General features: G+C 42.6%; 1 long non-coding RNA gene across 1 annotated transcript; it reads right to left on the bottom strand.

Moving 5' to 3' along the window:
• Positions 1-1,378: 1,378 nt before the first annotated feature.
• LOC115204913 (uncharacterized) lies at positions 1,379-3,702 on the bottom strand. Its single transcript, XR_003880521.1, has 4 exons — positions 2,889-3,702; positions 2,705-2,782; positions 2,323-2,504; positions 1,379-2,035 (listed from the first exon to the last, which is right to left on the bottom strand). It is a non-coding gene; the product is annotated as an uncharacterized LOC115204913 (long non-coding RNA).
• Positions 3,703-11,723: the final 8,021 nt, after the last annotated feature.

Below are 11,723 nucleotides of genomic sequence, written 5' to 3'. Positions count from 1 at the left end.
ATTTCACATTCCTAAAATAAAGTGGTGATCCTAACTGACCTAAGATGGAATTTTTACTTGGATAAAATGTCAGGAATTGTGAAAAATGTATTTCACTAAGGTGTATATAAACTTCTGACTTCAACTGTATCTCCCTGTGGCATATTGCATCATTTATGCAGCAGCATACAATACATTTTTGGACTCACCTTGTTATGCTGTGCTCACTTGAACAGGAAAATGGAGCAGTCCTTTGTGGGCAAATTTTGTCATCAAAGTCTGGCATTCGCTGTATTTATGGTGCTTTCAAAACAACTGGTAACACAGAAAAAACAAGGTCGAATCATGATGACTGTAACGGCTGTCTGAAGAGAGAGTGGACCAAAACGCAGCGGAGTTAGTGTTCATCATATTTAATACAAACAACGTGAACACTATACACAAAACTGACAGCCAAAACAGTCCTGTCAGGTGAAACACACTAACAGAAACAATTACCCACAAAACCCCAACGGAAAAACATGCACTTATGTGTGACTCCCAATCAACCACAACAAACTTCAGCTGTGCCTGATTGGGAGCCACACGGCCCAAAACAAAGAAATACTAAAACATAGAAAAAGAACATAGAACGCCCACCCAATGTAACACCCTGGCCTAACCAAAATTAAGAACAAAAAACCCCTCTCTATGGCCAGGGCGTTACAATGACATCATTGATCTTCAGTTCGTAGCTCTAGAAGGAGGCTGTATTTACAAATCCGAGGTGGCTGACCATTCCAAGCGTATTTTCCCAGTCGGACCTCGTTTATTCCCGACTTCCCAGGTAACTTGACTTCAGTGAGTTCAAGACTTCTGAGTTCCGAGTTTATAGTTGTTTTGAGTACGACACAAATCATGCTTCATTGACAGCATGGCCAATGTTGAATGTTTATCATTTTAAACTTGGAAAAGAGACCCTTAATCCCAAATTTGGGACCACACAGCCACTCCACTGAATAGCAGGCTAGTGATTGCTTTGCAATGCTTGCAGTTTGCCACTCTCACTGATTCCTTCCAAACCACTCATTGTTGAATTTGCTATTTCCAACTTGTTGTGTAATGTTTACGTTCACTGGCCGATGAGCACCGCTAAGTTTTATCTATAATTTCTCTTAATTATTTCTCTTCATGTGGCAAGGACCAAAAAGGATTTGCCAGTAGATTGTCGACTTGATTGTGTTTGTGTTTGTATTAACTAAATTATATATATATATATATTTTATATTGTTTGCAAACTAATATCTGACATGTATTAATGCCAAAATAACATGCAAAACAAGCAACTACCCCCCCCCCCATTTTTTTCTTTAAAAAGAAATGTTGCTGCTGAACATGTGAGGCTCAAAACAGGCTCTGTTCCACCTGCCCTGAATAACGGGTCGCCGCTGCTCCTGTCACCAACCAGTCAGGGGGTAGGAGCAGGTGGCGTCTCTTGTCGATGCCCATCCTTGTCACATGACAGGGGACAGTGGGGAAGAACAGTTCAGCCTCATAGCACTGTCCACCTGCTGGCATTACCCTCACATACTGTAGGAGGAGCACGTGAGCATATGTGCTTTAGATATTGGGAAGGCTTATGGATTTCACTTTTATCTGTTTAAAGTTACTCCATGACGCAATAAAGAATATCAATGAAGAAGAGCGGGGCGTTACTATACAACGATTGCACCTTTCACCCATTTTGTTCATTACATAAGAACATCTAAGGCCCTGTTCGAGCAAACAGGGTAACTGGGTAACAGGGCTCAGCCAAAATCAAAGAGAAAATCATTATATTGATTTGCACTTCCAGTAAGTAGATTATGTACAGACTTAAGTTAGAAATGGCTGTAATACCATGTGTTCGTATTGATGCCCACTGAGTTTATGATGGCCACTGAGTGTTATTTCATACACCCCAGGTTGAGTGAAGACCATGGAAAAGAGTGTTGGGGAGTCCTGGCCAGTGTCAGGTCCTCAGCCAGCAGCCTCAGAGGACCCCAGTCAGTCACGGTTGGTATTGTACAGGTTGTCTCTGGACAACAAGACAGGAAGCTTGAAACTCAGTAGCAAAAAAAGGATAAAGAAAATACAGATCATAGACAGATACACACACACACAAAGGCCGAAATAATTGTTGCAAATAGTGGTTTTTCCATACTGCACTTTCAGAAGTGCATTTGATTTGCAACAGCACCCTGTCCCGGATGAAGAGTTTTCACACTTTATAAAGAAATCGTCAAGTCCTATGCAAATAAAAAAACTAATTTCTGAGAACGCAGTGTGGAAAATCCACTATCAGGACCAGGCTGATTGACTTACACATAATACTGAGGGTAGTGTTGTCTGGTGACAGTGAAGAGCAGTGTGTCCCCTAGATGGGACACGCAGTAGGGTTCAGAATCTCCACAGAGCTGGAGTTGATGGTTCCTCCACAGATGGTGTCTCTGCTGGACCAATCAGACCCAAACCAGCCCCTCCTTCCTCTCTGATACCAAAGTCACCTGGCAGCAAATAGCAATGGAGGGATGGATGGATGAATATGAATGAACAAATGAACAAACCAACAAAGAAACAAATGGAGGAATGGTTGGATTAATTGAAGTAATTAATTCATCACAGAGATCATATTTTATCAGTAACAGTGTGTGGACAGTAAAATTATAATGACATGTAGGTTTTGTATCATTTGACGATAGGTCACCTGTTGAGTTGCTTTTCTCTGGAAATAACTTCTGAATCTCCGCTGGGACGTCATTGAGGAGACCAAGGAACCCTGCATCTTTAAAAAAGCAGACACACACAAAGACAGTCATTCTTATTATTGGTTCTACTATGGGTTTACGGGCCTACTGTTACTGGGCCCACTCTGTATCTGAGGAGCTCACCACTTGTCTGCACTGTGTACACAGGAAGGGAGACATTGTGGCGACCGTCACACTGCAAGGTCCCCTGGGAGTCCAAGTATTTGAACACTGTCTTCAGCATCACACTTCCTTAAACGTTCACCTGTTAGAGAAAACACTGGGCCGTATACTGATAAATATGTCAGTGTTACTCTACGTGGCTGTCTGTGATATCCAAATATATGATATCCAAATATATGATATACAAGTATATGATATCCAAGTTTGTGATATCCAAATATATGATATCCAAGTTTTTCATTGCATCTTCTGTACATTGACTGTGACTGTATAAGCTAAGTTGTAATTCAAGCTAGTTGTACAGTATACCCTTATCATTTTTAAGAAAAATGGTCCTATGGATGTTGGTTGGAGTTAAGGGAATAGGATCAAGTGTTTGTAATTGAAGAGTTTCATTCCAAAATGCTATATATCCATTTTCAGAAATGTTGGTAAATTAGCTCTTATTATTTAAAGAAATTATGAAAGAGATTGGTGTGTTTTTTTGCCATCTAATCATGGCATCACTTGGTTTCATTTCAGAGACAAATAATTGTGTGTGTGCATAGTGTGTGTGCATAGTGCATAGTGCCTTGTGTGAGTATGTGTGCATAATGTGTTTGCCATACAACTCTTTCCTTAAGTTATCATGGCTTACCTGGCCTTCAGAGTTGCTATAGACCAGCTGCAAGTCTACAACAGCACACACTAAATGCAGTGCCAGCTGGGCCTGCTCCTACACCAGCCCCCACTGTTACGAACCGGCTCAGAGTTCGCAACAAAAGGGAGACAAGGAGTATCAAAAATATATATTTATTCGATACCATAACTAGCACAACCAAAAACAAGGTGTCTGCATGGAGAGAGTCTCCCCAATGACTGTGGAAGAGTTGTCTTTATCCTGGGACACACCCGAGCCCAGGTGTTTCCCATCTAGCTGACGACCCTTCCAACTCCGCCCACTGGCATCCTAATGAGGAACAAGAGCAAAGAGAGAAAATACAGCAGACAGAGTGGGAGGGTCGTCACACACCCCCCCATAAAACCGGGGACCAACAAGGGCCCCGGAACAACGTACCAGTCTCTGCGTCCCAAATTGACACAGGCCTCTGCGCTCCAAATTTACGAGAGGTTACATGTTCACCTTCCACTTGCCCCAGCCAACCTCCTTCTCCCCAGACCTCAGCAACCTTTGTGCACAGGAAGCAACATTTAAGAGGAAAGGAGAACACAAGACCAGGAGGGAACAGACAGGAAAGTTAGAACATGACAAAACCAAACAATGGTCAGTCACATAACACTCAGGAACAGGGCGCACAAGAGACCACATCAGCTACAAACGCAAACAACATCTCCCAACGGTTCATCGTCACTCCAACGGTTCATAGTCACTCCAACGATAATAAGTGCACCTTGTGCATTCTACTATTATAACTTTCAGGTGTAACTTAAAAGCCGGATTGAGTTCCTTGAAAGAAAAAAAAGCCCCCTCGCAACGTATCTAGTGTATATATAAATTATTGGTTGGACAAGTACAGAGTAGACATCCATGTTTCTACAGTTCCATCTGCACATTGTCTGTGATTGTACACATAATAAAATCGATCAATGGAAACAGTTTCCATGGTTTTTGTACGCATGTCATGGTAAAGCAAACTGATTTATCAAAAAAGTATTATTAACACACCTGTACTGCACACAGGTAGAGTTTGTGTGTGTCTGTGTGTGTGTGCCCATCGCTGGCACTGCCCATCGCTGGCCTACATTGGCGCATGCACACACACCCACACGCGCACACACACACCACACACACAAACACCAACACACACATACGCCCACACACACACACACACACACACACACACACACACACACACACACACACACACACACACACACACACACACACACACACACACACACACACATACACACACAAACACACATACACACACATGCACACATATAGACATTAGATTTTTTGCACTAACTCTTTTGACTCTAAGCACATGTAACCGATGTGAAATGGCTAGTTAGTTAGCGGTGGTGCGCGCTAATAGCGTTTCAATCGGTGACGTCACTCGCTCTGAGACTTGAAGTAGGGTTTCCCCTTGTGTTGCAAGGGCCGTGGCTCTTGTGGCGCGATGGGTAACGATGCTTCGGTGGGTGTCAGTTGTTGATGTGTGCAAGGGTCCCTGGTTCGAGCCCGGGTTAGGGCGAAGAGAGGGACGGGACCTGCACTGTTACATTGATGCTGTTGACCCGGATCATTGGTTGCTGCGGAAAAGGAGGAGGTCAAAGGGGGGGTGAGTGTAACTGATGTGAAATGGCTAGTTAGTTAGCGGTGGTGCGCGCTAATAGCGTTTCAATCGGTGACGTCACTTGCTCTGAGACTTGAAGTAGGGTTTCCCCTTGTGTTGCAAGGGCCGTGGCTCTTGTGGCGCGATGGGTAACGTTGCTTCGGTGGGTGTCAGTTGTTGATGTGTGCAAGGGTCCCTGGTTCGAGCCCGGGTTGGGGCGAAGAGAGGGACGGAACCTACACTGTTACACACACACACTGGCCTCTCCCTCACACAAACTAACACTGACACTCCAACACATACAGACACTCACTCACACAAAACATATACACGCACACAGGCATACTGTCACCACTTACACACTCAACACATATGTTGCATCTACTGTTTATTATCTGTCCTGTTGCCTAGTCACTTTACCTCTACCATATACAGTACCAGTCAAAAGTTTGGACACACCTACTCATTTAAGGGTTTTGTAGAATAATAGTGAAGACATCAAAACTAGGAAATAACACATATGGAATCATGTAGTAAGCAAAAAAGTGTTAAACAAATCAAAATGTATTTTATATTTGAGATTCTTCAAAAAAGTCACCCTTTGCCTTGATGACAGAGTTGCACACTCTTGGCATCCTCTCAACCAGCTTCATGAGGAAGTCATCTGGACTGCATTTCAATTACAGTTTTTTTTTAATTGCTAACATGCATTGGTCAAAACTGAAGTCACATTGTCAAAACTCTTCACACAGTCAGCAAAACAGAAGTGTATGTGGACCAAACTGTGAATCATTTTTCACTGTTTTCACACAAAATGCATTCAATGACCACATTCTCCGAAATCCATGAACTATTTTTCTCATTCATACTCCACCACCTGCAGAACTATATATTTGCAGCACATTTTCAAATGCTAACACACCGTTTCCAAAACTGTTAAAAACCCATTAAAAACAGAATGATGGCAGATGTCGTGCATTTATGCAGTAACCAGATTGAAACATATAGAAAATCTCAGCAAAATATTTAATCATTCCAAACACAGCTGATTGCAATTTCAGCTAAAAGCCTACCCAAGTGTCCTGTTTTTAGTCTCGTTGCCAAACAGAGAAAAGAGGACGGCTTCGGAATTATTTAGTTTGGAAACATGGATAAAGGAAGACAGGTTGGTGGGGAAAGAAGAGTGGCAGGGAGAGGCAGAATGTGTGGAGGACAAAGGAGAGGAACACCAAGAGCGGTGGTCTCTGATGAGATAAGGGACACAATTATTGAGAGTTTAAAGGTGCAACCAAATCTGCAGGGTTCAACAGTTGCATCAACAGTACAAATTTTCCGGCAAAACAACAGGTGAGATGTGCATTATTTAATGATAATTGAACTACGTATTACAGTACAATACAGTATGTTCACATTTTTACATGTACTGACATTTTGAAATACACTGCTAAAAAAAATAAAGGGAACACTAAAATAACACATCCTAGATCTGAATGAATGAAATAATCTTATTAAAACCTTTTTTCTTTACATAGTTGAATGTGCTGACAACAAAATCACACAAAAATAATCAATGGAAATCCAATTTATCAACCCATGGAGGTCTGGATTTGGAGTCACACAAAAAATTTATGTGGAAAACCACACTACAGGCTGATCCAACTTTGATGTAATGTCCTTAAAACAAGTCAAAATGAGGCTCAGTAGTGTTTGTGGCCTCCACGTGCCTGTATGACCTCCCTACAATGCCTGGGCATGCTCCTGATGAGGTGGCGGATGTTCTCCTGAGGGATCTCCTCCCAGACCTGGACTAAAGCATCCGCCAACTCCTGGACAGTCTGTGGTGCAACGTGGCGTTGGTGGATGGAGCGAGACATGATGTCCCAGATGTGCTCAATTGGATTCAGGTCTGGGGAACGGGCGGGCCAGTCCATAGCATCAATGCCTTCCTCTTGCAGGAACTGCTGACACACTCCAGCCACATGAGGTCTAGCATTGTCTTGCATTAGGAGGAACCCAGGGCCAACCGCACCAGCATATGGTCTCACAAGGGGTCTGAGGATCTCATCTCGGTACCTAATGGCAGTCAGGCTACCTCTCGCGAGTACATGGAGGGCTGTGCAGCCCCCCAAAGACATGCCACCCCACACTATGACTGACCCACCGCCAAACCGGTCATGCTGGAGGATGTTGCAGGCAGCAGAACGTTCTCCACGGCGTCTCCAGACTGTCACGTCTGTCACATGTGCTCAGTGTGAACCTGCTTTCATCTGTGAAGAGCACAGGGCGCCAGTGGCGAATTTGCCAATCTTGGTGTTCTCTGGCAAATGCCATGGAGTCTGTTTCTGACCGTTTGAGCAGACACATGCACATTTGTGGCCTGCTGGAGGTCATTTTGCAGGGCTCTGGCAGTGCTCCTCCTGCTCCTCCTTGCACAAAGGCGGAGGTAGCGGTCCTGCTGCTGGGTTGTTGCCCTCCTACGGCCTCCTCCACGTCTCCTGATGTACTGGCCTGTCTCCTGGTAGCGCCTCCATGCTCTGGACACTACGCTAACAGACACAGCAAACCTTCTTGCCACAGCTCGCATTGATGTGCCATCCTGGATGAGCTGCACTACCTGAGCCACTTGTGTGGGTTGTAGACTCCGTCTCATGCTACCACTAGAGTGAAAGCACCGCCAGCATTCAAAAGTGACCAAAACATCAGCCAGGAAGCATAGGAACTGAGAAGTGGTCTGTGGTTACCACCTGCAGAACCACTCCTTTATTGGGGGTGTCTTGCTAATTGTCTATAATTTCCACCTGTTGTCTATTCCATTTGCACAACAGCATGTGAAATTGATTGACAATCAGTGTTGCTTCCTAAGTGGACAGTTTGATTTCACAGAAGTGTGATTGACTTGGAGTTACATTGTGTTGTTTAAGTGTTCCCTTTATTTTTTTGAGCAGTATATATTGATTGTTTTGTGTTTTTCAGTAGGATCCAAAGGTTGCCTCCCACAGGAGGGAGAAGCAGAATATTATCAGATGCTCAGGAAATTATCATTGTTGACATAGTAATTGGCAACAATGCAATAAAACTGCTGGAAATTCGGGACAGAGTGCTGGCAGACAATATCACTTTTGGAAATGTGAATACGGTCAGCACAAAGACAATTGCCAGAGTCCTAGAGAAACATGAAATAAGGATGAAGCAGTTCTACACTGTACCCTTTGAGAGAAACGGTGAACGTGTGAAAGAACTCCGGTATCAATATGTCCAGGTCAGATGTCTGTTCAATAACCAAACAGGGTACATACACAGCTATGCATAATGTAATGTACTGGAAAACTGCACATACATTCATCTTTGTGGATGAAGCTGGATTCAACCTGGCAAAACACGCCGCAGGGAAGAATTGTGATCAGACAGATAGCAACTGTGGATGTCCCAGGTCAGAGAGGAGCTAACATCACAATGTGTGCAGCACTGTCCAATGATGGTTTGCTGTTACACAAACCACTCATTGGCCCCTACAATACAGAGAGGCTCATTTATTTTCTGGATGACCTGCATAATGGACTTGTGCCAGCGAAGGAGAGAGGGGCAAGAAACTCCCCTACCTTCGTTGTTGTGTGGGATAATGTGGCATTCCACCACTTTGCTGCACATCCCAGGATGTCAGTACTATTCCTGCCTCCATACTCCCCCTTCCTAAACCCCATAGAAGAGTGTTTCTCTGCGTGGAGGTGGAAGGTTTATGGCCACCATCCACATGACCAGATGTCCTTACTGGATGCCATGAATGTGGGGTGTGGAGACACTTCTCCTGAAGACTGCCAGGGTTGGATTAGACATTCCACAAGATACTTTCCAAGATGCATCGCCAGAGAAGACATAAGATGTGATGTTGATGAGAACTTGTGGCCAAATACAGAAGAGAGGGAGAACTAGAACCCTCACAGTACTGTACAGTATGAGTGATTATACTATATATGTTGATGAGAACTAGAACCCTCACAGTATAGTACAGTATGAGTGATTATACTATATATGTTTATGAGAACTAGAACCCTCACAGTACTGTACAGTATGAGTGATTATACTATACATGTTGATGAGAACTAGAACCCTCACAGTACTGTACAGTATGAGTGATTATACTATATATGTTTATGAGAACTAGAACCCTCACAGTACTGTACAGTATGAGTGATTATATTATACATGTTGATGAGAACTAGAACCCTCACAGTACTGTACAGTATGAGTGATTATACTATACATGTTGATGAGAACTAGAACCCTCACAGTACTGTACAGTATGAGTGATTATACTAGACATGTTGATGAGAACTAGAACCCTCACAGTACTGTACAGTATGAGTGATTATACTATATATGTTGATGAGAACTAGAACCCTCACAGTACTGTACAGTATGAGTGATTATACTATACATGTTGATGAGAACTAGAACCCTCACAGTACAGTACAGTATGAGTGATTATACTAGACATGTTGATGTGAACTAGAACCCTCACAGTACTGTACAGTATGAGTGATTATACTAGACATGTTTATGAGAACTAGAACCCTCACAGTACTGTACAGTATGAGTGATTATACTATACATGTTGATGAGAACTAGAACCCTCACAGTACTGTACAGTATGAGGGATTATACTAGACATGTTGATGAGAACTAGAACCCTCACAGTACAGTACAGTATGAGTGATTATACTAGACATGTTGATGTGAACTAGAACCCTCACAGTACTGTACAGTATGAGTGATTATACTATACATGTTGATGAGAGCTAGAACCCTCACAGTACTGTACAGTATGAGTGATTATACTAGACATGTTGATGAGAACTAGAACTCTCACTGTACTGTACAGTATGAGTGATTATACTATACATGTTGTGGTTTTTTTGTAATTATTATTGCAGCCCTGGAATTTCAGGAATTAGTTTTTTGTTTAAACTTTTTATTTTTCACAAATAGATTACTATATGCAAAGATATAGAAAAAATAAAGGCTATTGAAGCAAATTGCTGCATTTCTGATTCATTCTTGTTACATATACTTTAGTACTGCTAATAAAGTGAAAATGTGTTATTTTTATTCTATAATGAAATACTGATTTTTGTGAAAATCATTCAAACTTCAAAGAAAAAAGTTAATAATTTATGTAATGCTCCCTGTTGTTAGTGGTTTTTAGGTCACTGTGTTATGAGTGACAATGTATGCTTTCTGAAGGAAAATTGTTGCCAGTTTTAAGGTCGAACGCACTTATTTTGAGACGTATGAAATGGTTTGAGTGAGTTTTGGAGGTGAGATTAACTGTTTGGCCAAGATGCATGTTGATACGCAGACTGTGAATAGTTCTGAAAAAGTGGCTTCAGTATTGACCGATGCTTGCTAGCAATTGAAAAAAAATTTAACAGGTGTGCCTTGTTAAAAGTTAATTATTAGAAATTCTTTCCTTAATGTGTTTGAGCCAATCAGATGTGTTGTGACAAGAAAGGGGTGGGATACAGAAGATAGCCCTATTTGGTAAAAGACCAAGTCCATATTATGGCAAGAACAGCTCAAATATGAAAAGAGAAACAACAGTCCATCATTACTTTAAGACTTGAAGGTCAGTCAATCCTGAACATTTCAAGAACTTTGGAAGTTTCTTCAAGTGCAGTTGCAAAGCGCTATGATGAAACTGGCTCTCATGAGGACCACCACAGGAAAGGAAGACCCAGACTTACCTCTGCTGCAAAGGATAAGTTCATTAGAGGTAACTGCACCTCAGATTGCAGCCCAAATTAATGCTTCACAGAGTTCAAGTTACAGTCTCATCTCAAAATCAACTGTTCAGAGGAGACTGCGTGAATCAGGCCTTCATGGTCGAATTGCTGCAAAGAAACCACTACGAAATGATACCAATGATAAGAGCTTGGGCCAAGAAACACAAGCAATGATATTAGACCGGTGGAAATCTGTCTTTTGGTCTGATTTGTCCAAATTTGAAATTTTTGGTTCCAACCGGTATGTCTTTGTGAGAACGGATGTTCTCTGCATGTCCCCACCGTGAAGCATGGAGGAGGAGGTGTGATGGTGTGGGGGTGCTTTGCTGGTGACACTGTCAGTGATTTATTTAGAATCCAAGGCACACTTAACCAGCATGGCTACCACACCTTTCTGCAACGATACGCCATCCCATCTGATTTGAGCTTAGTGGGACTATCATTTGTTTTTCAACAGGACAATGACCCAACACACCTCCAGGCTGTGTAAGGGCTATTTGACCAAGAAGGAAAGTGATGGAGTCCTGCATCAGATGACCTGGCCACCACAATCACCGGACCTCAACCCAATTGAGATTGTTTGGGATGAGTTGGACTGCAGAGTAAAGGAAAAACAGTCAACAAGTGCCCAGCATATGTGGGAACTCCTTGAAGACTGTTGGAAAAGCATTCCAGGTGACGCTGGTTGAGAGAATGCCAAGGGTGTGAAAAGCTGTCATCAAGGCAAAGGGTGGCTA

Source organism: Salmo trutta, chromosome 13 (assembly GCF_901001165.1).
Source record: "Salmo trutta chromosome 13, fSalTru1.1, whole genome shotgun sequence".
NCBI lineage: Eukaryota > Metazoa > Chordata > Actinopteri > Salmoniformes > Salmonidae > Salmo > Salmo trutta.
This window is presented reverse-complemented; position numbering and strand designations above follow the sequence as displayed.